The sequence below is a fragment of the Schistocerca piceifrons genome, chromosome 3 (genome assembly GCF_021461385.2).
Source record: "Schistocerca piceifrons isolate TAMUIC-IGC-003096 chromosome 3, iqSchPice1.1, whole genome shotgun sequence".
NCBI lineage: Eukaryota > Metazoa > Arthropoda > Insecta > Orthoptera > Acrididae > Schistocerca > Schistocerca piceifrons.
In genome coordinates, this window is record NC_060140.1 from 103,983,535 (window position 1) to 104,009,178 (window position 25,644).

A 25,644-nucleotide genomic window follows, 5' to 3' on the forward strand; every position below is an offset into this window, starting at 1 on the left:
CATATTGCTCAGAGCCAGCCTACCCAGTTTGTATATTTTGCTTATTTTTTTCATAGTTCCACACAACCTCTTCCCGTTTTCTCGATTAATCTGTGTTGAGTTTTTCAAGGCCTATCCACTATGCCAACTTATAACTAAACCTGAGGGGAATGCGACGGGGCCGCAGCTGTGACCTATGACAAAAATCACAGAGCCTGCGCCAGCAAATTCCTCGCCTGGCTCTGAGCGCAACTCTGCGCCTTCGTGCAACGCGGGCTCTGGACGTCCGCTGCTAGGCAGCGCTGGCAACAAGGCATACTGAATGTAAAACTGTCGCTAATTATGATTGGTAACTGAATCATGTTTGATTAGCACCCCGGCATTCCACAGGAGTCTACCGCCACTCGTCTATCCTGCCTCTGGCGGGCTCCTATAGTGTTTCGAATATAACGTGGCTGTTTATTAGAGGTGGAAACGATGGCTTGGTCTTGATGAAATTTCCGAATCCTGTCAGCCAACACCAGTTCCGGACGGACGGGGCAGATAAGCGGGCAGTGGCGCAGCAAAGGTTTCCACCGCATAAATCTGGTGCGGTAGGGCGAGAGTGCAGGGCAGCCGGGGCTAAGTTTGGACGCGATCGGCGGCGGCAGGTTGTCCCCAGCGGCCGGCCGGCCCGCGGGGAGCAGCTAGTTGGCCTCGCAGCTGCAGCTGCGGCGGCAGCGGCAGCACTGCGCGATGCGGACGGCCCGGCGTTCATTATTTAGTAAAGGAGCTTTTACCGCTCGGCACATTAGCCGAGCCTGGCGCGCCGTCCCGAATGGCGATCCCCCCCTCCAACTCTCCCCCCACCTAGCCAGCCGGTCAGCCCCTGCTGTGCTGACGCGTTCCCTGGCGGCAGTGCGCGCCTGGGTTGCTCACTGACGCATTTGTCGGCCACAGCAGCGTTATAAAGCACGCACAGCGCTGGCCTGCTCTACTGAGGGCCTCGGTGGCACTACTCTTTCCGATATAAAATCGGAGCCATTTTTGTCCATATTGGACGTGTTGCGGCGGCGCGGTTCCTTCCGTCCCTTTACGACAAACCTGTACCTACCTGTGGACATTGTCTCAGCATATCATCAGTAGGGAAGCCGAGCGAAGCCTACGGGAAGGCCGCCAATTGTGAAATTCAGATTCGATTCATACTGTGCATAATAAAAGCTCATGGCCAGAGGTGTAATGTGGCAAAGCACCAAGATGCACTTCTCAGCCGTTGTCGAGAAAATCGACAGTTAAAAGAAACCGTTGCGGTGAAATACTCTCTACGATTATTAGCTTTGCACAGCGTCGTGGCGCAGCGGTAAGCGCTCTGGTTCGTAATCCGAAGGTCGCCGGATCGATTCTCGCGCCATGCAACTTTTTTTTATTATTTGTTTTTTTTTGTAATTCAAATGTACACACACACACACACACACACACATATATATATATATATATATATATATATATTTATTTATTGAAATAAATCCAATCCATCGTACACCACCAATTCTCTTCTCCAATTTTTGCCGATATGATACGATACGCGTGGTATGCACCAAACCTGACGAACGATAGAACAATTTTTCAGAATGTCAATCAGGTGTGTTTCCCAACAGATAATTTAAAAAACATTTGTTCTTGTAAAAACACATCGTTTATCAGATGTGCTCGATGTCGTGCTGCTTTCTGCTTTCCATGTTTCTATGATAACTATCACTCTGGTTGGTGCGATACTCCAGCTACCTCTGGTCACTAATTGTCAATTTTGTGCGAGTGTATACCGAACTTATCAGTAAGTTGTATCCACTTGAATATTATTTGTGATATTGTGTTTTATTTCAAGTTTTATTTTTCTACGACAAACGACTTTCAACAACTTATTATATGCATAATTGTTGCAACTGATTGCTGGGAATTATATATATATATATATATATATATATATATATATATATATATATATAAATTTGAATTACAAAAAAACAAATAATAAAAACAAGTTGCATGGCTCAGGATCCGATCCGGCGACCTTCGGATTACGAACCAGAGCGTTTACCGCTGCGCCACGACGCTGTAGAAAGCTAATAATCGTAGAGACTGTTTCACCGCAACGGTTTGTTTTAACTGTCGATTTTCTCGACAACGGCTGAGAAGTGCATCTTGGTGCTTTGCCACATTACACCTCTGGCCATGAGCTTTTATTATGCGCAGTATGAATCGAATCTGAATTTCACAATTGGCGGCCTCCCCTTGTTAGACGTGAACCAGGCTGCAATTAAAGTCACTAATCTATGTTTCGGGAGAAAGATTTCACACGAAATGAAAGGTTGGAAATTTTGTCCTTAATATATTCTGAAACTTAGGTGAACAAGTATCACTGCCAAGTCCGTGTTAGTCTTAACACAGTCACTCACAATCCCTTTCATTCACGTTAGCAAGTTCATGGTGTTTCATTTCCCGAAAACGTAATAGCCACAAAAATACAGATTGTTTTTTGATTGAGAATGCTCGCCAAATACTAAGTGTGTCGGTACCAAATGCAGTCACAGTTTTTAGCCACCGACGTGCTCAATACGCCACGCGGAATATATGTCTATTGTCGTCACAAAATTCACTTAAAAATTCCGAAATTTCTACACACCCATCGGAATAGTTATACCGTTACTTTACAACATTTTTGATGTATGAAACACTGCTAGATCCGGCAACTTATCATTTCCATCCGAACTACTACTACACACGTCCGAACTGTTTCATGGCTAGGCTCCGACTCTTCCCTAGAACACTCTAAGTCTTCTTTACCAGCAGAAAAAGGTCGCGAAGAATATTGCTTTACTCAACAGCCAATAGCAAAACAACATTCTCCCCCGTCAATCCGCGCTTTTCATCAATGACGACTGCACTTTCTACCGACGTAATTATCTAGCATTCTGAAGTTTTGTTTGTGCATAAAGTTATTTACTATTGTTATTTATACCTGAATTAACTTTCCCTTTACCATAAACTTACTTTACAAATCTATTCAACAAAAATCCCCTTTGTCCACATCTATACTTTTTTCGAAATGTTCCCACACTAAATCCCACTACGTAATTCGTTAAACAATCATCTTCACATTAACCTTAAACCACAGTCACGCATCATTCATACTGCTAAAACACATTTATAACATTTTACCTACACAAAAAGACATAATAACACTTTATGAAAATACTAGAACAGTTTATGAAAAAATTCTATTACTTTAGTGCACTCTAGTGCTCACAATCGAAACTAAATCAGTCCCCTATCCAATATTGTGCTCCGTCGACTGATACATAAACTACGTGCGCGTCCAGTCTCGCGTCACCTTCTGTCACTATCCAGCTCTGAGACACATCTCCCACTTAACCCTTCTCCAAGGCAGGATCGGTATACGGCGCTACCCCTCAGTATCTGTTCTTTGTATCCTAAGTACGTTTCCCATAAATGATGATTCCTCCAGCCTTGTGATTTTCCAGTTTACCTAGAATAGCAAATGTTTCCCAGCTCCCGTTAAAAATAAATTTGTCAAAAGCTCTGCCAGGGACAAGCGGAGGCGTGACAGGAGTGCAACAGTACTGGAGCTGTGAAGTAGAAAAAGTGGGACTTCTTGGGGCGTGAGTATCCTTTCCTAGATAACACAACTTGAAGGACAGTTATTCTTCTTATTATAGAAGTTTATTTGCCCAGGTCGCGTAAAAATACACAAGTACTCAATGATTACTAGTTTGAGCGAAATTAAATCACCATCTTCAGGTCATTTGTATAGGTTTTTTTTGCAGTCCATTTCGTCGACTGTTCACATTAATAGGATACAAGTTACAGAGACAATATCCCATACTGTCTCTCGTCATATAATAAGAGAATAGCTGTGCAAACGGTGCACAGTCGTCAAAAATGGGGAGCTGTTCACACAGCTGTTCTCTTATTGCATGATAACGGGAGACAGTAGCATAAGGTTAATGTGAACAGTCGGCGAAATGAATTTTCCATTAAAAAACTATATGATTGATGAGAAGATAGCGTTTTAATTTCGCTGAATATAGTTATTATAGTGTATTTTCATACGATCTGAGCGGCCTCCGGTGTAACTGACAATGCCAGCTAATCATCATAACACAGTCCGCGGCTCGTGGTCTTGCGGTAGCGTTCTCGCTTCCCGCGCACGGGGTCCCCGGTTCGATTCCCGGCGGGGTCAGGGATTTTCTCTGCCTCGTGATGACTGGGTGTTGTGTGATGTCCTTAGGTTTAAGTAGTTCTAGGTTCTAGGGGACTGATGCCATAGATGTTAAGTCCCATAGTGCTCAGAGCCATTTGAACCAGTTCTTAAAAAACGTCCGAACACGCCTTGAAGGCCCTACGGTACTTACGACCGCCGTGTCATCCTCAGCCCTTAGATGTCACCGGATGCACATAACGGCGGGGAGGGGAGTCAGCACACCCCCATCTCCGAGCAGTTGTCAGTTTTCTCTATATGCCCAAGGTTGCGGGACTCGGTTGTTCGATACAGGATGTCAAATCAAACACCTTTCAGCCGTCTAGTTTCCAAACTTATTTTATTTGCATACCAGTAACGGCGATTCACTACACCATCTTCAGGCCCCTGACCGACCTGTAGGAAGACTCCACCCCGGTTCTCGTCAAGATAGGGGTCAGCAGTACTGGTAATAGTAGATTTCCGCTTGTTACAGCGATCACTTCAACCCTCATCTGCCGACTGCCCATCCGTTGAAGTGATTGCTGATAGATTAAAACTGTGTCCCTAACTGCGACTCGAACCTGCGGCATTTGCCTTTCGCGGGGGAGTGCTCTACCAACTGAGCTACCATAGCACGACTCAGGACCGACATCACGGCTTTACTTCCGCCAGTACTTCATCTCCTGCGCTGGATAACTTCAGTGAAGTCTGGCAGGTAGGAGACGAGGTACTGGCGGAAGTAAAGATGTGAGGACGAGTCGCGCGTGAGTTGTGTTCGATGTAGCTCAGTTGGTACAGCACTTGCTCGCAGAAGGCAAGTCTCAGAGATTATAGTCGCGATCCGGCACACAGTTTATCTTTCAAACATCTTCGGCAAAAAATCGTACGTGAAGATCGCAAATTTTCTTTACTGACAACCGATTTGAGCTGATTACCGAGCTATCTTCAGATTAATCTGGAATGCTGCTCAATGTGTGATAATCATTAAACAGCATCGCATTTTTTAGGGTTAAGACGCACTAGTTAAATAAAAAATCGTGAAGTGAAAATATTAATTTGTTATATAAAAATTTTAGTTTGTTACGTAAACTGATAACGTTAATCACTAATCAAATGTTGTTACAGTCCCCATTTTGCCGCACGAATGTACAGACGATGGGCAGCAAGCTTGCATCGCCCATGAGTGGATGTAAACAACACATCGCATTTCTAACATTCGTGTCTGGAACAAGGAAGTGTCTTTGAGACAGCTGACAGCTCTCAGTTTACATAAGCGAGTAAGATTTTTACTTTTTTTTTCTTTCGAATAACCCATTTGGAGGGTACGATGAATCAACTTTGGCTACTCTTCATTGTATTAGATTTCTTCAGTTTCCAAATTTCCTTCATCCTTTTAGAGTGTTGTTCCCTTTCTTCTTGAGTCCACTTTCGTCTAGTTATTTTCTTTCTCTCCTGAAATTCTGCCTTTTGAACTGCCTTTCTGAAATGTGTTCTGTTTTCTATTGTGTCTGTTGTAACTCCAGCATTTTCAATGTCCTTTTCAGTCTCTATGAACCATGCTGGCTTGGATTTGTAGCTATTGAGTAATGTGAATATCCGCTTGGTTAGTCTGTTGTTATCCATTCTGAATATATGTCCAAAAAACTGTAGTCTCCTCTTCCTCATTACATCAGTTAGTTTCTCCGTTTTCAGATATAGCTCTCTGTTTGGTCTTAACCTGTATTCAGCATTATCGTTTGTTTTAGCTCCCAGTATTTTCCTTAAAATTCTTCTTTCGACCTTCTCTAGTTTCTCAAGATCTCCATTTCTTGTTAGTTTAAGTGTTTCTGCCGCATAGAGAGCTTCAGGTCTGGCCACTGTGGTAGTGTCTTAATTTCGTGGACAAGGATTTTTTATTATAAACGTTTTTGGTCATATGAAACACTCTTTCCATTTTGTGCACTCTAGTTTCTATAGCTATCTTTACTTTGGCATTGTATGTAATCCACTCTCCTAGGTATTTAAAGGAATCTGTTTTGTGTATTGTGTTGTTGTCAACTACAATATTTTGAGGAGCATCACAGATGTTTGTCATAAACTTTGTTTTTTCATAGGATATTTGTAGTCCTACTTTGGCTGCTTGTTTTTATAGTTCTCTTATTTGTTCTTGGGCATTGTCTAGTGAATCTGTAATCAATGCCATGTCATCTGCGAAGGCTAAACAGTCGACAGTGATCTTGTTTGGATTCCTCCCTAGTTGAATCCCTTTAGTATTGATGGCCTTCCTCCATTCTCGAACTACCTTCTCCAAGACACAATTGAAAAGCAGAGGTGACAGACCATCTCCCTGTCGAACACCTGACTTTATTTCAAACGATTTTGAGAGCTCTCCCCTAAATTTTACTTTCGATTTTGTATTTATTCCTGATTTTCCTCATTTCTATTATGTTCTTTAAATTTAGTATTTGTTCTGCACATGACCTTCCCTTCCTAAATCCAGCCTGATACTCTCCTAGCTGTTTGTCAAGTATCTCTTCTGCTCTTTTTAAAAGCGCCTTAGACAAGATCTTATAGGTCACTGGTAAGAAGGAGATTCCCCTATAGTTGCTAGGATCTGTTTTCTTCCCTTTTCTATGTAGTTGATGTATTAATGCAGATGTCCAGTCTGGTGGTAATCTGTGTGTTGTCCAGATTTCTTTTAGTATTTCTGATAGACACTGTACCATGTTGTCGCTAGAGTACTTCCATAGTTCAGCAACTATATTATCCTCTCCAGGGGCTTTATTATTTTTAAGCTCTTTTATGATTTCTTTTATTTCTTCTGTGGTTGACGGCTTGGAGTCTGGTGGTGTTGGGTTTACAATATTGAAATTAAATTTTTCTTTCGGTGGATAACAGTTATGTAGTTCTCCAAAATATTCAGCAAGTATTCTACAGTTCTCTATGCTACTGTATACAGTTTTCTGCGTTTTTGGGTCCGTGAAAAATAGACTAGGAGGAGAGTATTTCTTTAAGTTACTTTTGAAGGTTTTGTAAAAGTCCCTAGCATTGTTCTGTTTGAAGTTGGAGTCTATTGATGCTAGTTGGTCTTTTATGTATTGAACTTGGATCTTTTTAAGGCCTTTTGAAGCTTGCTTCCGAGCTTCTTTTAGGGAGTTCCTATTTTTACCATTTTTGTTGGCATTCCAAATGTTCCAAGCTCGTTGTCTTGTTAGGTTTAGTTTGTCACACTCATCATTCCACCAGGCATGTTTCCATTTTTTGGTAAGGAGAATGGTTTCTTCTGCTGTCTGTACTATATCTTTTTGAAGTTGTTCCCATGTTTACTTAGGATTTTTATTATTCAAGTAGGGCTACTTAGCTCTAAAAATATGACCATGTGTAATGAGCGTCATGCAATGAACAACGTTTTAGATTGATCTGAAGATGTCTCGATAATGAGCTCAGATGGTAGAGCACTTGCCCGCGAAAGTTCAAAAAATGGTTGAAATGGCTCTGAGCACTATGGGACTTACCATCTGAGGTCACCAGTCCCCTAGAACTTAGAACTACTTAAACCTAACTAACCTAAGGGCATCACACACATCCATGCCCAAAGGCAGGATTCGAACCTGCGACCGTAGCAGTCGTGCGGTTCTGGACTGAAGCGCCAGCGAAAGGCGAAGGTCCCGAGTTCTAATCTCGGTCCGGCACACAGTTTTAATCTGCCAGGAAGTTTCATATCAGCGCACACTCCGCTGCAGAGGGAAAATCTCAGCCGGACGGAGTGGCCGTGCGGTTCTAGGCGCTACAGTCTGGAACCGAGCGACCGCTACGGTCCCCGGTTCGAATCCTGCCTCGTGCATGGATGTGTGTGATGTCCTTAGGTTAGTTAGGTTTAAGTAGTTCTAAGTTCTAGGTGACTGATGACCTGAGAAGTTAAGTCGCATAGTGCTCAGAGCCATTTGAACCATTTTTGAAAATCTCATTCTGGATGAACCGAAACAGCTAATCAGCAAAGAAAGTAAGTGATCTTGACATAGGATTTTTATCCAAACATGTTTTCAATCAACAGATAGCTTCTCTCTCTCTCTCTCTCTCTCTCTCTCTCTCTCTCTCCCCTTTCCCCCCTCGCTTCCCCACCCTCCTTCCGCACTGATATTGCCAAGGAAGAACAACCAAGTGAGGTGGCGCAGTGGTTAGCACACTGGACTCGCATTCGGGAGGACGACGGTCCAATCCCGCGTCCGGCCATCCTGATTTAGGTTTCCTGTGATTTCCCAAAATCGCTCCAGGCAAATGCCGGGATGGTTCCTTTGAAAGGGCATGGCCGACTTCCTGCCCCGTCCTTCCCTAATGCAATGAGACCGATGACCTAGCTGTTTGGTCTCTTCCCCCAACCAACCCGATCCAACCCAAGGAAGAACAAGTTTATCCTTCTTTGCATTTCCAAAGGTTTTTGTACCATAATGTATCAAAAATAGACGGAAAAAGAAGGTGGTCATCTCGAGCCACCTACATAACGCTTCCTCTCACCGTTTAGTCGGAGGACAGAAATGATTCGAAACGTCTGGTCTCCGGGCAGCATTACAATAGATGGAAGCGTTTTGGGAAAGCACAGAGAGATATCGTAGGCAGACGGCGATGTAATTCCGCCGTATACCAGACTCCCGTGTTGATCAGCGTTTCGGCTGATTCTGCAGCACAAACGGATCACGAGACACGTTCCCCGCTCGGTCGCAGGCACGGGCGGCGCTGTCGCACGGTAGGGCGGAGTGTTAGGACGTGTAGGCGTGGCGTGGGTGGGCCGCGGGTGCGGCTGGGGCGCGCGGCGCCGGCCGGCTGTGGCGTGGGTGGGCCGCGGGTGCGGCCGGGGCGCGCGGCGCCGGCCGGCAGCCGATATTTCTGGTTTGCAGATAAGGCCGGCCGTAATTACGTGGGGGTCTTGGCGGTCGGGAGCGATGCGTGATGGATGCGCGCCGTGACAGCGGGCGTCAGGACCAGGAAATGAGCGCCGCGGCGGCTGCCGGGCCGCGCCGACCTCCGACCGCGCTTCCAGCGGGCAGCGGTCAGCCGCCGCCCACAGTGGACGCCACATTGAGGCGTAGGCGTAGAGCAGCGCGGTCGGAGTCTGGTAAACAAACACTCCGAAGACTAAACAGTTTCCACTTGCGGAGGAATCGAGCAAGCTCCGATCGCGTGAAACCCGGCTTGCTCTGCTCACTGGTGAAGAAACCAGAAGGAAGTCGATTGCGGTGCTCAGCTTCATGTCTTTCTTCAATACATTTACAAACCGTCGTCTAGTATACGAAGGCTGCACAGAAAGTAATGCACCGCATTTTTTTCTTCACACACACACACACACACACACACACACTGGTCATACCGGACTCGAGAGTCCATTACCGCAGCAACGTATTATCGCCATCTGTCCCTGTCTTGGGCTATTTCCTTCCATTCACCTTCAATACCTGTTGTTGTTGTTGTTGTTGTTGTCTTCAGTCCTGAGAGTGGTTTGATGCTGCTCTCCATGCTACTCTATCCTGTGCAAGCTTCTTCATCTCCCGGTACTTACTGCAACCTATATCCTTCTCAATCTGCTTAGTGTATTCATCTCTTGGTCTCCCTCTGCGATTTTTACCCTCCACGCTGCCCTCCAATGCTAAATTTGTGATCCCTTGATGCCTCAGAACATGTCCTACCAACCGATCCATTCTTCTAATCAAGTTGTGCCACAAACTCCTCTTCTCCCCAATTCTATTCAATACCTCCTCATTAGTTATGTGATCTACCCATCTAATCTTCAGCATTCTTCTGTAGCACCACATTTCGAAAGCTTCTATTCTCTTCTTGTGTAAACTATTTATCGTCCATTTTTCACTTCCATACATGGCTACACTCCATACAAATACTTTCAGAAACGACTTCCTGACACTTAAATCAATACTCGATGTTAACAAATTTCTATTCTTCAGAAACGCTTTCCTTGCCATTGCCAGTCTACATTTTATATCCTCTCTACTTCGACCATCATCAGTTATTTTGCTTCCCAAATAGCAAAACTCCTTTACTACTTTAAGTGTCTCATTTCCTAATCTAATTCCCTCAGCATCACCCGACTTAATTCGACTACATTCCATTATCCTCGTTTTGCTTTTGTTGATGTTCATCTTATGTAGTGGCGTGGCAAGACAGCCAAGCCACTCGGAGGTAGCCGAAAGGCACGCGTTAAACTCACGCAGATTGGCATGAGGTCTGGAACAAGGTAAAGTAATTATCCTATAAAGAAAAGAACGTAGTTCTTGGAATACTTAACTTTAATCCACAATTGTAGAACATCTCTCTTGACGGTACATGCTTCAAGATAAATATCAATTGAATACGGCGCCTTGCTAGGTCGTAGCAAATGACGTAGCTGAAGGCTATGTTAACTATCGTCTCGGCAAATGAGAGCGTATTTGTCAGTGAACCATTCCTAGCAACGTCGGCTGTACAACTGGGGCGAGTGCCAGGACGTCTCTCTAGACCTGCCGTGTGGTGGCGCTCGGTCTGCAATCACTGACAGTGGCGACACGCGGGTCCGACGTATACTAACGGACCGCGGCCGATTTAAAGGCTACCACCTAGCAAGTGTGGTGTCTGGCGGTGACACCACATCTTATATCCTCCTTTCAAGACACTATCCATTCCGTTCAACTGCTCTTCCAAGTCCTTTGCTGTCTCTGACAGAATTACAATGTCTTCGGCGAACCTCATCGTTTTTATTTCTTCTCCATGGACTTTAATACCTACTCCGAATTTTTCTTTTGTTTCCTTTACTGCTTGCTCAGTATACAGATTGAATAACATCGAGGATGGGCTACAACCCTGTCTCACTCCTTTCCCAACCACTGCTTCCCTTTCATGCTCCTCAACTCTTATAACTGCCATCTGGTTTCTGTACAAATTGTAAATAGCCTTTCGCTCCCTGTATTTTACCCCTGCCACCTTTAGAATTTGAAAGAGGGTATGCCAGTCAACATCGTCAAAAGCTTTCTCTAAGTCCACAAATGCTAGAAATGTAGGTTCGCCTTTCCTTAATCTATTTTCTAAGATAAGTCGTAGGGGTAGTATTACCTCACGTGTTCCAACATGTCTGCGGAATCCAAACTGATCTTCGCCGAGGTCGGCTTCTACCAGTTTTTCCATTCGTCTGTAAAGAATTCGCGTTAGTATTTTGCAGCTGTGACGTATTAAACTGATAGTTCGGCAATTTTCACATATCTTTCAACACCTGCTTTTGGGATTGGAATTATTATATTCTTCTTGAAGTCTGAGGGTATTTCGCCTGTCTCATACATCTTGCTCACCAGATGATACCTAGGCTCCTCAAATCAGCCTTCACATTGTCCTCCCATCTACGCCTCGGTCTCCCCACAGGACGTTTTCCCTCTAGGTGCCCTACCAGTACTCTGCGCGCTGCCCTGCCCTCATCCATTCGAGCTACGTGACCCGCCCATCGCAGCCTAGGTGAATACTGATTATGTCAAGGCTTGAATAGAGTTCGTGAACCTCTTCGTTATGCAGTTTTCGCCACTCATCCCTTTTTGCTACAAAAATTTTCCTCAAAATTTTTTTTTCATATGCTCGAAACGGCTTTTCATTTTGCACAGTGAGAGACCAAGTCTCACACCCACACAGCATAACTGTTAGAATAATAGTTTTGTATATTCCAATTTCTAAATTCCTAGACAATATCCGTGATGAAAGCAATCTATTCAGTGAGAAGTAGCACCCATTTCTCGCCCGTAATCTCTTCTTCAGTTCGGATTCAATCTCATTGCTCGAAGTGATGTCCACGCCTAGATATTTAAGTGTGTTCACTTTATCAAACTGTATGTCTCCAACTCTGAACATTTCCTGATCTACTCCCGTGGGCATTCCAGTAGTAACCAGATATTTAGTTTTGTCTTCACTTGCCCTTTGACTTACATCTTCACTAGTCTTGATTAACGCATTCGCATTTTTTTCTTCAACAGTTATTTATTGAACATAATGAGAATTACACACACGAGAGAATGGTGTTTTATCTACACACACTATTTTTCCACGTAATCTCCGTGAATCACCTCCTCATCATCCTCAAAATGTCTTCTGCGAATGGCATCTTTCAATGACGTAAAAGAGTGGAAGTTCGAGAGCGCTAGGTCAGGTGTGTCAGATGGGACAGCCGTGGATGGTCTCCCAGACCGCTGCAAATAGTGGAGCTCCTCCGAAACGCCTTCTGATGACCTCACCCTCCGTGTCCAGCTACTACATTACTGACCATTAAAATTGCTACACCAAGAAGAAATGCAGATGATAAACGGGTATTCATTGGACAAATATATTATAATAGAACTCACATGTGATTACATTTTCACGCAATTTGGGTGCATAGATCCTGAGAAATCAGTACCCAGAACAACCACCTCTGGCCGTAATAACGGCCTTGATACGCCTGGGCATTGAGTCAAACAGAGCTCGGATGGCGTGTACAGGTACAGCTGCCCATGCAGCTTCAACACCATACCACAGTTCATCAAGAGTAGTGACTGGCGTATTGTGACGAGCCAGTTGCTCGGTCACCATTGACTGTTGCCTCCTTGAGTCCCTGGTTCTCGATGTACGCTTGGCGGTTGCTGGCTGACGCGGCTGGTCAGAAGTGTGGATATCCCGGACGCGTGCAGTAGTCGCACTAGCAGCACGCGTCTCTTGGTGCGTCATGTTTGTAAACACAGAGAGATAAGCGGTTGCGTAACGACACAGAGTATCTCGTATATGGTTTCTTTGTTTAATATTATTATTTTTTTGGTTAGGGTAAGGGAAAGGGAATATTTCATTTTATTTCTGTAATAATGGGTAAGGTCACCGACGAGTTTAATTTTTTTACAATTGTCAGCATCTTTAACACACACTGACACAGATTCGAATTCATTTATTTTACGATGATTCCTGGTCCTGAGATCGAAAGGCACTGTCGACAGGTAATATGATTTACCTGTATCTCTACTGTAGACCTGCGATGTGAAATGTCCGATTTTACCGCTTTCTGACGAGCTGCGTCAGCCAACAACCGCCAAGCGTACATCGAGAACCAGGGACTCAAGGAGGCAACAGAGAACTATGTCGGTGCACAAGTCGTCCTTCATGGTCCATCAGTGTTCTGTGGTGGAGTTCTGAACTTAACTATTAGCAACAGTGATACCCTGCAGCATGGTAACGGGTGGGTAACCGTAGCCCTTGTCCGTAGATGACAGCTCACGAGACTGCTCAGCCCTTGGCTTGGGTTCGATCCTTACTACCGCCCCATGTCCAATTTTTTTATCGCTCTCTTGTTCGGTTTTAGGAAACCAAACGAGGAATTCGTTTGACACCAACGTCTATAGCGGGCCGCTTGAACTCGTGCGCGCAACGTCCCGATTGGCTAATTTTCAATTCTGATTAACTCGGAAACCGCGAAAAGCATCGATTTTTTTTTTCTCAGCCCAACCTCTCCTGCAACGCCCTTACAAACTTTCCAGACTGTTTCCGACCACCCTGTATATAGTTACAGAAAACAACTTCCTGCGAGTGACTTCTCAAGCGCTGTGTGGTCATTACATCAACTACGTCTGTGGAATTCCTTTACTTATTCTTCGACAGTTAGTTGCTTTTCTGACGATGACAACAGTGGACATTGTCGAAAGCTCAGATTTTCTTCGAGTGTTAACGGAACAAATGCTCCGAAAAGATTTAATACGACAAATCTCCCGAAAAAAAAAAAGATTGTGGTTAAGCTACTGAAATAAAATCAGAACAACAGTTGCCCTTTCAGGTACACACTTGCGGTGGGTCGACGGGCGCATACTATCTCTTCACCGTTTCCGTTGATCGACCTGACCGTGTTATTTGTCAATAGCAATACGTTCCCAGCGATATTAGCAGCTCATGCTGTGGGCTGAACTGTTCGGTCTTTCAGTGCTCTTAGCAGATTACTAGTCTTCACAGTGGCTAATAAGACCATACTGCTAAGGCCTTAATTTTACGAGAATGTCGGAAACTGTTTCACCAGTACTAATTGGGTCTATATCACAGTCACCTCTTCCAAAGAAATACTTTATCCGAGCAGGTTCTTGTTTATTACGACTAGCGGGCATTAATTGCGTAACTGTGATAAATAAATCAGCGTATAATCGCAGGCAATTACGTATTTTTCACACCTCAGCATATAGCTGTTGTCGTTCGTTGCCAAGACAACTAGTGATATTAGCACATGCAACTAATGTGATGAGCGTAACTGTGTAACTCATATCTCGAAGCTAATGGTACGTCAGTTTCAAAAATTACTGCATCTTTTCTCTTTTAAAAACTCTAAATCACTTAAAGAACTTGCAATAGCCATTCAAAATTGATCATGGATATTACTATTGCTTCAGCGCCCAAACTCAGCTCACCGAAAATCGTCAGTCTCGAAGACTGTCCAGTTCCCTATTTCCTAGCCTCACTCAATTTTTGATGCGTCGTCTGTTCAGTAATATGATTTGGTTAAGTTTTAACACGATGAGCATATAACAAATTTAACAATTTTAAATTTCCATTAAGATCATCTTCTGTTCAGTTTTTATTCGTTTTTCATAACACATTTGTATCGTCAGTGTAATAACAGAAACTCTGATTGCTCACACATGTGAGTGCGACTTAATGCCGTGAAGACAACCAGGCAACAACTGATATTGATACATCTTCTTTTCTATCTACAACAGAATGCACTACCTCTTTTTTTAATAATAATCAAAGGCCGTTACCCCAACGATGACGTCTTTCAGCTTGGCATGGCCGTCGGCTTCGCTCGTATGGTGACCAGCATTCAAAGACGCCGTTCCCGGGTTCGATTCCCGGCGGGGTCAGGGATTTTCTCTGCCTCGTGATGGCTGGGTGTTGTGTGCTGTCCTTAGGTTAGTTAGGTTTAAGTAGTTCTAAGTTCTAGGGGACTGATGACCATAGATGTTAAGTCCCATAGTGCTCAGAGCCATTTGAACCATTTGAAAGACGCCGTACCTTGTTACAGCAAATCCGCCGCCGTTCCTTCTGGGTCCTCGAACCCATCTACATCTATACTCCGCGAGCCACCTTACGGTGTGTGGCGGAGGGTACTTATTGTACCACTATCTGATCCCCCCTTCCCTGTTCCATTCACGAATTGTGCGTGGGAAGAACGACTGCTTGTAAGTCTCCGTATTTGCTCTAATTTCTCGGATCTTTTCGTTGTGATCATTACGCGAGATATATGTGGGCGGTAGTAATATGTTGCCCATCTCTTCCCGGAATGTGCTCTCTCGTAATTTCGATAATAAACCTCTCCGTATTGCGTAACGCCTTTCTTGAAGTGTCCGCCACTGGAGCTTGTTCAGCATCTCCGTAACGCTCTCGCGCTGACTAAATGTCCCCATGACGAATCGCGCTGCTTTTCGCTGGATCATGTCTATCTCTTCTATTAATCCAACCTGGTAAGGGTCCCATACTGATGAGCAATACTCAAGAATCGGACGAACAAGCGTTTTGTAAGCTACTTCTTTCGTCGATGAGTCACATTTTCTTAGAATTCTTCCTATGAATCTCAACCTGGCGCCTGCTTTTCCCACTATTTGTTTTATGTGATCATTCCACTTCAGATCGCTCCGGATAGTAACTCCTAAGTATTTTACGGTCGTTACCGCTTCCAATGATTTACCACCTATGGCATAATCGTACTGGAATGGATTTCTGCCCCTATGTATGCGCATTATATTACATTTATCTACGTTTAGGGAAAGCTGCCAGCTGTCGCACCATGCATTAATCCTCTGCAGGTCTTCCTGGAGTACGTACGAGTCTTCTGATGTTGCTACTTTCTTGTAGACAACCGTGTCATCTGCAAATAGCCTCACGGAACTACCGATGTTGTCAACTAAGTCATTTATGTATATTGTAAACAATAAAGGTCCTATCACGCTTCCTTGTGGTACTCCCGAAATTACCTCTACATTTGCAGATTTTGAACCGTTAAGAATGACATGTTGTGTTCTTTCTTCTAGGAAATCCTGAATCCAATCACAAACCTGGTCCGATATTCCGTAAGCTCGTATTTTTTTCACTAAACGTAAGTGCGGAACCGTATCAAATGCCTTCCTGAAGTCCAGGAATACGGCATCAATCTGCTCGCCAGTGTCTACGGCACTGTGAATTTCTTGGGCAAATAGGGCGAGCTGAGTTTCACATGATCTCTGTTTGCGGAATCCATGTTGGTTATGATGAAGGAGATTTGTATTATCTAAGAACGTCATAATACGAGAACACAAAACATGTTCCATTATTCTACAACAGATTGACGTAAGCGAAATAGGCCTATAATTATTCGCATCTGATTTATGACCCTTCTTGAAAATGGGAACGACCTGCGCTTTCTTCCAGTCGCTAGGTACTTTACGTTCTTCCAGCGATCTACGATAAATTGCTGATAGAAAGGGGGCAAGTTCTTTAGCATAATCACTGTAGAATCTTAAGGGTATCTCGTCTGGTCCGGATGCTTTTCCGCTACTAAGTGATAGCAGTTGTTTTTCAATTCCGATATCGTTTATTTCAATATTTTCCATTTTGGCGTCCGTGCGACGGCTGAAGTCAGGGACCGTGTTACGATTTTCCGCAGTGAAACAGTTTCGGAACACTGAATTCAGTATTTCTGCCTTTCTTCGGTCGTCCTCTGTTTCGGTGCCATCGTGGTCAACGAGTGACTGAATAGGGGATTTAGATCCGCTTACCGATTTTACATATGACCAAAACTTTTTAGGGTTCTTGTTTAGATTGTTTGCCAATGTTTTATGTTCGAATTCGTTGAATGCTTCTCTCATTGCTCTCTTTACGCTCTTTTTCGCTTCGTTCAGCTTTTCCTTATCAGCTATGATTCGACTACTCTTAAACCTATGATGAAGCTTTCTTTGTTTCCGTAGTACCTTTCGTACATGATTGTTATACCACGGTGGATCTTTCCCCTCGCTTTGGACCTTAGTCGGTACGAACTTATCTAACCCATGTAACAGAAGGGAACAAAAACGCACAGTACACGCTATTTATAACATAAAACTACACGTATCACAGATATACTCGTCTTATGATCCGATAGAGCTGAACTACGTTTCCTTTAATGTGAGAATTACATACTTTGCGTATCCGAAGTTTTTACTACAAACTATGCAGCGAACGGTGTTGCTGAAGGAAGGTAGTGCTGACCAAGGATGTACTGTATTCTCTCATGAATATGTGCACTCACTTTACGTGGTGCGGCTGTAAATTATTGTTGTCTTGACGCACTAGGGTAATCCCAAAAGTAAGGTCTCCTGTTTTTTATAAGTGCTTAGACCTGTTTATATCTATTTTTCGACATAATCACCATTTCTGTCGATGCATTTTTGTAGACGCTATGGCAGTTTTTGTGTTCCCATATACCAGCTCGCCGCCATGCTGTTCAGAAAGTTATGAACCTGTTCTTTCGCCTCGTCGTCGGAGCAGAATCGCTTTCTGGCCAAATGTTCTTATGACCGAGGGAACAGGTAATACTCACTGGGCGCCAAGTCAGGACTATAGGGTGGGTGTATGATTATGTTCCAGTGAAACTGTTGCTGGAGAGCAACGGTTTGCCGAGCGATGTGTACGCTCTTGCTCAGCATTCCTCTTCTCCGGTTCTGAATTGCCCGTTTGAGTTTTTTCAGAGTCTCACAGTACCTGTCAGCGTTAATTGTGGTCCCAGCGGTTCAGCTCCGACGACGAGGTGAAAAGAAGAGGTTCATAACTTTCTGAACAGCATGGCGGCGAGCTGGTATGACACGGGCGTACAAAAACTGCCACAGCGTCTACAAAAATGCATCGACAGAAACGGTGATTATGTCGAAAAATAGCTAATTGTTCAATATGTAAACTGATGTAAACCAGTGTAGAAATAAACAGGTCTATATATATATACTAAGATGGTATCTGTCCTTTCCGAAATGTCCGAAAGAACGGACATGACCATGCAGCTCGTTAGAATGAAATTATGATGAAATGAACACCCTTAGCTGCTTACAGGCGCTGACATACGTCAACGGGGACAGATGAAAATGTGTGCCCCGACCGGGACTCGAACCCGGGATCTCCTGCTTATATGGCAGACGCTCTATCCACTGAGCCACTGAGGACACAGAGAATAGCGCGACTGCACGGATTTATCTCTGGCACGCCTCCCGCGAAATCCACATTCTCAACGTATTGTCCCTCACTACATTCGTAGTGCCCCCGCCCATTATACTCATTACTCGCGGCGCGTTGCCGATTCCCGTAAGAGTTCGGGCACTGTTGGTGCACCCGCACAGAAGAAGAAGATGGTCAAGTGGCCGGTGAGCCTTAACTATATATATATACTAAGATGGTATCTGTCCTTTCGGACATGTCGGAAAGAACAAGATACCATCGGTGACTATGCAGCTCGTTAGAATGAAATGATGATGAAATGACCTTTGTGGAAGCCCTGAGAGACGACGTGAGGGAGATTTCCGATGGGCACCAGCAGCTGCCCCCTATAGAGAACATGGACACCAACGGACTGGAACTCAGACCACCGGTTCCATCACAGCAGACACAGGACACCACAGAAGAGATGCAGCTGACGGCCGCTCCAGGCTCATCCGTGGTGGCTGCCAGTGCTTCCACCGAGAGCGTGATAGGCCAGGCCCAAGACGGAGGATACGCAACCCAAACGGCCGATACGGAAGCAAGACAACGGAAACAGCGTTCGCCGAAGAGAAGAAATAAGCGTCGACTGTCTTCTGCTGACGATAGCCATAGTCCCGAGGGGACAGTGGACGACAACGACAGTATCGACCTGAGACCAGTGGATTCAACAGATACCGAGATGACGGTGCAGGAATTACACAGCGACGATAACTTGAATTCTCCTTCCGGTGACCGGAAGGCAGAAGTGGAGATGACAATTGTCCAACATCAGAGCGGTGACAACGTTGCCTCCCATCCTTCGGCCAGTTCCGGAAATATGCTGGGGGACTGGGCGCAAGAAATGGACCAACAGGAACAGAATGAAAATACGAACGCGACGATTGAGGGTAGTCCTGGCCAGAGGCCGGGAGGGGTCGGGAAATGTTGAACAACTTGGTGTGGCGAGGAGCGCCGGGGCTGCAGATAGACGCTTAATGACACCGCTCTCCAACCGATGAACACACGCCAGGCGTACCGCATTGCGACGATAAACGTTAACGGCATTCGGACACCGCTTAAAATTCAAATGCTGAAAGATATGTTGCGCGCTGCGGACGTGGATATTGTACTCCTACAAGAAGTGCGTTTCACATCGCCGCCAGAGTTCTACGGCTACGAGGCACATTATTCAGCGCACGATGAAAGTGGATGCGGTGTGGCGATTCTCACCAGGGAAGGAATAGGACTGGAGGACGTCATGTCTCTCCCTTCGGCACGTGGCATAGCGATCACTGTCGACGGCGTTCGTTTCATCAATTTATACGCGCCTTCTGGCTCCACAAAACGAAGAGAAAGGGCGACATTTTACACCGAAGAGATAGCACCGTTGTTCGCTGGACACTATGATAACTATATAGTGTGCGGCGACATTAATTGTGTCGTCGACAGAAAGGACCAAGTACCTCATTACGTGCCATGCATGGAACTGCGTGCGTTGATTACCGAAATGGCACTTTTGGATACCTGGGAACTGCAGCATGGCGACAGACCGGGTTACACGTTTGTAACGGGACACTCGGCGAGTAGACTTGATAGAGTGTATGTGACACGAGCTCTACGGACGGCGATACTGGATGCCGAAATCTGGCCAGCGGCTTTTACGGATCATATGGCGTACGTCTGTACGATTTCACTAACGCGTCAGAAGATATGGCGGAGTAAGGGTCCCTGGAAAATGAATTGTGCACTTTTACGTGACGCTGCATGTCGCCGGTCGATAGAGGCGGCATGGGAGACCTGCGTTCGCCGCCAACGAGCATACACCTCAGTTCTCCAGTGGTGGATCAAATGCGCAAAACCAACGTGACGGAGAACGTTGACACGATACGGGCAGGACAAATCGCAGTGGAACCGCACGACGGCTGATTTTTATTTTACAACCCTGAGGGAGCTGATGACCCAACAACCATCGCCGGAAAGGCACACGGCCATGCGCAGGATAAAAGCCAAGTTATTACAGCTGACCAGACTAAGAATGGAAGGTATAATGGTCCGGGCGAGATTGGCGGACAGAGTTACTGCCGAAACCCCCTCCATGCACCACGTAGTACGTGAACGCCAACGACGACGCAGGACATTGATCAGGGAACTAATCTCTGAAACTGGCCAGCAAGTTGTGAACCAGCGTGATATTGCTCATGTGTTTACTGACTATTTCCGCCAGTTATATGAAACTGTACAAGTGAACCACGAGACACTACATGATGTCATCTCGGAAATGCCAGATGGAGGACCACCGCTGGATGCAGAGACTTTCATCACAGCGATAACAGAGGACGAGCTGACAGATGCAATTGCCAGGGGGGCTCCGAACAAGTCCCCAGTACAGGACGGCTTCCCAATTGAATTTTACCGCGCATTTGCATACCTCATGGGGCGGACCTGGATTCAGATGTACAACGAACTCCTGTTACCACAGACTGAGATACCTGCCGAATTCACGGAGGGTATCATCATCCCAATACCCAAACCACGCGGTGGCAGAAGGCCAGGAGATTATAGACCACTCACTCTCTTGAACTGCGACTATAAGATTTTCGCGCTCATCCTTGGGGCCCGCCTACGGTCTTCAATTTCTGATAGACTCTTCATAGATCAAACTTGCCTCGGCGGTAAGAGTAACGTACATACGGCGCTCGGTGACTACCGAGATATCATCGCATTAGCAGCGGCATGCCGAGTGCGTGGAGCACTCGTCGCTATTGACTTCGATCATGCGTTCGACAGAGTGGATCATACCTTTTTGCATGCGGTGATGGGCAGATTGGGAATCCCACAGGCATTCATTCTAGTGATCATGCGACTGTTACACGGCGTGCGATCAAAGGTCTCTGTGAATGGACGGGGCACTGACTAAATTGTTATTTCAAGGTCAGCTCGTCAAGGTTGCCCCCTTTCGATATTTTTGCATGCAATGGCTTTGGAACCTTGTCTATATGGTCTCCGAAGACGGTTGGAGGGAGTGCCGTTGCCACAAGTAACTTTTCATTGCCGCGCTTATGCTGACGATGTGATGCTGGTGGCAAGGACAGGAGACGAAGTACCTACGGCGTTGGCATGGATACAGCGATACGGGATGGCGGCAGGAAGTGTGCTTAATCTACAGAAATCGCGCTGCATGAATGTCGGTCGAGGATTACAACCGGGGGAGGAAGGCCCGCTCATGTTAGTTAAGAGCATAAAATGTCTAGGTGTTACATTCCACACGGATGTGCAGCGGACAGCAGCGGATAACTACCGACGCATATTGAAGCTGATGCGGACAATGGTGATGTTACAAAAATTAAGTGCGTTGGATATGATTCAGAGGGTGACCTATGTTAACGTATACCTAGCACCGAGACTCACTCACGTCGCGCATGTCCTGCCTTTAACGCGCACAATGGCATCACGGATACAAGCAACTTTCGGAACCTACGTGAGTGTGGGACACCTGTTTAAGATCCAATACACAACACTTACGCTACCACCTGGAGAGGGTGGACTTGGTCTAGTGAACGTATATGAAAAGGCACGGGCCTTATTCGTCAGTACGATTTTCCGACAATGGCGCGGTCAATTTCGCAATATCTCGGGTGCGTTGGCCTATGTACTAGCGCCCACTTCAATGCTGCGCTGCCCCCAGTCAATGTGGGACATATTTCACCGAAGCTGTCACATTTCAAGTCTTTTTTTTTTTTTTGTAGCTTAGCTATGTCAGAGATTCCTTCCCAACAACACGACTACCGACGACGCGAGATGTATACCAACTCTTACTGCGCCGGGGCCCCAGGAATACCCTGGAAAAGAAGTACCCAGACAAGAACTGGCGACAGATATGGCGCGTTATACGGAACGTTTACCTCCCAACGTCGGTACGCTCAACATGGTATGTGGTGGTAAATAAGAAGTTCGCAACGAATCAACGGCGGCACGCGATTCATTTGGCAGACACTCCACTATGTTTAGGCTGCGCAACAGTGGACACTGATGAACATCGTTTAGCATGTAGTGGGACGGCTCCAGTGTGGCACTTAGCACAACAGATATTGGCGTTCCTGTTACGCTCCGCCCCTCACACAATTTCGTCAGACACACTTTTTTTCCCCCAAGAGTCTTATTTTCCGGTCCAAAGAACGAATGCAGTGACGTGGGTACGGGGAATGGTGGTGGGCTACGTGTATAACGAATCGGAAAAGGATAAAATTGATTTTTGGCATTTTCTCCTGGATGGACACACGATAAGTTGCAACAGCATAAGAGATATGGGCAAGACTTCGCTAATTACTTGCGACTTACATTTACCGACCCGCCGGCCAGATGGGGTGTGACGGGTGAGAGATGAGATAGACGAAGAAGCCGAGATAGACATCGATCACACTTACGGACCCTTAGTTAATTTCGAGAAGACGACCCACTCTTACACCAACGTCTGGGGAACGAGTCGATAGACGGCTCTCTTGCTCTATCGAACGTAGGGCCGTGAGCAGGTGTCGCCCCCGACACAAATTTCATTTCATTGCTACAGGAGCATGTTTCTTTTGTATCTGTACTATCCGCAATGTCTTCCTGTCTTTCATTTGGGCATTTTCAGTTTTCTTCATTTCCTTAATTAATTAATTTTCTAATTAGCCACTATTTCTCAAGATATGGACATTGTAGACACAATTTATGCGGTAGTACAACAAAATGTATGTCAGCAAAGGTGGTAAGCCTGACATTGGGGGGGGGGGGAAGTTGGTAGAGCACTTGCCGGCGAAAGGCAAAGGTCCCGAGTTCGAGTCTCAAAAAAAAAGGATAGAGCGTCTGCCATGTAAGCAGGAGATCCCGGGTTCGAGTCCCGGTCGGGGCACACATTTTCATCTGTCCCCGTTGACGTATGTCAGCGCCTGTAAGCAGCTAAGGGTGTTCATTTCATCATAATATCATAAAACAGGTCTATGTATTTATAAAAAAAATAGGAGACCTTACTTTTGGGATTAGCCTCGTATTGAACAAGTCATACAGACCGGACATCCTATTCACTTAGTGGGCGTCGAATAGATCGGACGCAGAAGCAGAAAAGGAGAATGGGATCCACGAAGACAGGCGTGCCCGCGGTGCTGTTACTGCGGCGAACGGCTGTAGGCGCCGCCGAAGACACGCTCCAGGGCCGTTAGGCGGCGTTTGGGCCGCCGTTAGCCGCGGACGGCCGTATCTGCGGCCGAGCACGTCGTTCGGAATGGGCAGCCGCGAGGGCGCAGCGGCGCTGCGTCACGCGGGATTACGCCCACTGCAGCGCGTCGCGTTGCCGGCCGAAAGAGCGCCGAGCAGCGCTCCCAGCAAACAGTCTGTGGCGGCCGCCGCAAGGGCGCACCTTCACTGTGGCCATCAGTTGTCAGCGCTGCTTCAGTACTCGGGACAGAAACAAACTACGTGTCTACTGTGGCGATTTCCCGTACAGCGCAGGCCGCATCATCATAAACGATATTTCTGTCAGGTATTGGACTGACCCTAGGTATCGTAGAAGACAGATCAAAAGAAGGCAGATCTTCATTTATACCATTTGCAGATGTACAGAAAGCTTTTCACATTGATAACTGGAATACACGTATTGAAATTGGGAAGATGGCGGGGGTAAAACACCTAGAGCGAAAAAGGTACCAACAACTTGTACAGAAATCAGACTGCAGTTATAGGAGGGGGTGTTCAGCCAGTAATGCAACACTTTTTTATCTGAAAGCAGGCTGGTTTTTTTTTTTTTTTTTTTAGTTTTTCAGGATTCCAATACACTATTTTATTCCCCACTCTTTTGGATACAAAACCACATTTTCAATATAATTTCCGTTTAATGCGACGGCCTTAGACCACCTTACTGGGAGGGTCTTTATGCCCGTATGGTACCACTCTGCCGGCCGGTGTGGCCGAGCGGTTCTAGGCGCTTTAGTCTGGAACCGCGGGACCGCTGCGGTCGCAGGTTCTAATCCTGCCTCGGGCATGGATGTGTGTGATGTCCTTAGGTTGAAGTAGTTCTAAGTTCTAGGCACTGATGACCTCAGATGTTAAGTCCCATAGTGCTCAGAGCCATTTGAACCATTTGGTACCACTCTACTGGTCGACGTCGCAGCCAACGTCTTGCTGCACCTGTAACCTCCGCATCTTCCACGCATTGCTTCCCCGCATTATTGGCCCAAACAGCTTGAAGTCGGAAGGTGCGAGATCCGAGCTGCTGGGTGGACGAGGAAGAACTCTTATGGCGTAAAGTCAACGCCGGCACGCCAGTCGGATACGACAGAGAAGAGAAGGCTGTGAGAAGAGATCAGCCAATCGCACGGTGACCGACCTCGACGACGCGACAGCAGTGGCCCCTAGGTGAAGACGACATAAGCGCCGCGCCCTACTGGTGGCCGCCCACTTCGATGGCAACTTCAACGTTATCCACTTCGTTAGCCGACGCATTGTAGCCTCTTCATTAGCAGTCTCTACGTAGCACAGTTAGAGATTAGCAGTCGCTGCAGTTCAGTTGGCAAACTTTTGTTAGAAGCGGCCGCTAGGACCAGAAGCGTTACTTGTGTTTGTCTATTCTGTAGAAGACCAATTATTTTGTATGTCACCCTTTGCTTTCGACACGTTTGTGTAATTGCTCTTGTGGATGGTCATGTATAAACTTAAAAGAATTCTCAGATCGAAGTTAACTATCTGTACTTGTCTTGTTGTTATAAGGCAACGGCCTTGCCGCAGTGGATACACCGGTTCCCGTGAGATCACCGATGTTAACCGCTGTCGGGCGTGGTCGGCAGTTGGTTAGGTGACCATCCAGGCCGCTATGCGCTGTTGCCATTTTTCGGGGTGCACTCAGCCTCGTGGTGCCAATTGAGGAGCTACTCGACCGAATAGTAGCGGCTTCGGTCAAGAATACCATCATAACGACCGGGAGAGCGGTGTGTTGACCCCACGCCCCTCCCATCCACATCCTCCACTGAGGATGACACGGCGGTCGGATGGTCCCGGTAGTGCACTCGTGGCCTGAAGACGGAGTGCTTGTTGTAATAAAACTTTTTAATACGAGTTGTTTCATTGTCTAGCGGATCGACTATGCACGATTCCTAGACACAAGAACAATCCAGTGAAATCCTCTCGGGTGCACAGATGTGTGTGAGGCCTTGCGTTGTCATGGAGAAGCAGAAGTGCGTTTGCATTTTAGTGGCGACGAACACGCCAAGTCC

General features: G+C 46.0%; 1 long non-coding RNA gene and 1 other non-coding gene across 2 annotated transcripts in view; one reads left to right on the forward strand and one right to left on the reverse strand.

The window, feature by feature from the left end:
• LOC124789581 overlaps positions 1–25,644 on the forward strand; it is a 663,455-nt gene that overhangs the window by 415,284 nt on the left and 222,527 nt on the right. The gene's annotated exons all lie outside the window — the stretch shown is intronic.
• Trnai-uau lies at positions 18,315–18,387 on the reverse strand. The gene has a single exon. It is a non-coding gene; the product is annotated as a tRNA-Ile (tRNA).